Genomic DNA, 1,946 nt, shown 5'->3' with positions numbered 1-1,946 from the left:
CTCTCTAGTAAAATATCTTTTCAAGTGTTCCACCCATTTTTTTCATTGATGTGTTTGTCTTTTTGTTACTTTTTAAGATGACATATATAATTTAGATTTAGTAAAACCTGTGAGAACCAATACTTGACTAGAACTGCCTGATTTTTCCAGGTTTCACAAGTTTTCCCCCTTTGATGGAGTGCGGTCTTACCGTTTTACTTTCACTTCCTTATAAGCTCCCAGAAAGTGTTTCTTTTTTATTTTATAGGACTGGAAAAGAAACTATACCAGTTTTTATCATTTGTATGTTTCTCCAAATTATCTGCAGATATGTGATGTGCATATAGTAATTAATCAAAATATGAGCAAAATTTACTTTTTCATAAAAAAAGCATCTAACATCAGCTACTTAGATCTGATATTTTAATGAAATTATTGAAACAAATTTCTATGTCTGTAGCCTTATCAAGAGTTTCTAAGTCTCCTTTAACTTTTCCAAATTTCTTCAAATCCTTTACATACGAGAAAAGTTGCATTTGACTTCAAGTCTCAGGCTGGCTCTTGTAATGGTAGATTGCATCAGTAGACTGTGAGTCCACAATTCCTTACAGATTTATCTTGTCCGTTTCTGTGGCAATTTTTTAGTAATTAACAATGAGGATGTGGCACTGACCTGATTTTTGAGGCAGCACCATGGATATCATGTAGGTTGACTTTTCCTTCACTTTGTTGATAAATTTGGTCTGTATTTCTTTATACAGCTTCACCCTGCTATCTAGTGTTTTTCCATTTCAGCCTGAAAGAATGAATCCTTTTAGCAATCTTCGTAAGAACCTTAGTCTGTTGTTCTTGTTCTTAAGTGCTGTTGAGTTGGTTCTGACTCATAACAACCCTGTATAGGGTTTCCAAGGAGTGACTGGTGAGTTTGAACTGCTGACCTTGCGGTTCAAAGCGACCTTGCAGTCCAGCATGTTATCCCGCAGTGCCATACCAGGACTCTTCGCGAGCCTATGCACAGCAGAACAGAACCCTGCCTGGTCCTGGACCACCCTCACAACCTTTGCTGTGCTTGAGCCCATGGCTGTTACCGTTCACTGTGCCAAGCCAACTCACTGGGGTCGTCCTCTGTTTCCCTGTCTCTCAACTATACCAAGCATAATGTGCTTCTCAAGGGGTGGGTCAAAACAACGTCTCATCATCTTAGCGTCCAGCAAATTCTGGCTGTACTTCTTCCACCACTGATTTTTTGTTCTCCTGTCAGTCCTTGGTACTTACAATATTCTTCTCCAAACTGTAACTCAAAGGCATCAGTTCTTCCCCCCCATACTCTACTTCCCCCCATACTGTTCCTAATTTTTTTTCCATCATGTTGAGAGCCAGCCTGGACAAGGGGGTTTGGTTCACAAAGGAGGGAGATCTGGCGGCAACAGAGATAGATAAAGAGTACACACAAAGACACAAAAAGAGAGACAAAAAGACACCCCGAGACCAGAGTGGATGCGACACTGGCGGGCAGATCCTGGACTACGGGCATCATGGCTCCTGCAGGCAGTAAAGCACCGCCCTGCAAACCTTAACGCATGCCTTGCCAGCTGTAACGCCTTGCATGCCAGCCTTAACGTATGCCTCACATGGCATGTGGGCTTCGGTCTGTGCCTCCGTTTTATTTCGGGAAGGAGCTTTACACAAAGGAAGGCAGGGTTTATTAAGACGGGGTACAGAAGTGAAAAGTGATTAATCGTTCAACACAGGACACAATGATTTACAGGAATCAAATTCTAAAGCATACATCACAAATTGTGTTGATACTCTAACTTCCTTAATTTTCCAGAACTTAAAGTAAATAGTTATATGATACTTTTCAGGTTTGAATCCCAGGGCAGCAACTTGGTTTCTCCAGGCTAATTAACATACCTATAGCACCTAATCTCGAATGGGAAAAAGGTGAAAAGGATTGAAAGGAGTCC

This window comes from Chrysochloris asiatica, unplaced genomic scaffold, assembly GCF_000296735.1.
Source record: "Chrysochloris asiatica unplaced genomic scaffold, ChrAsi1.0 scaffold00615, whole genome shotgun sequence".
Classification (NCBI taxonomy): domain Eukaryota; kingdom Metazoa; phylum Chordata; class Mammalia; order Afrosoricida; family Chrysochloridae; genus Chrysochloris; species Chrysochloris asiatica.
This window is presented reverse-complemented; position numbering follows the sequence as displayed.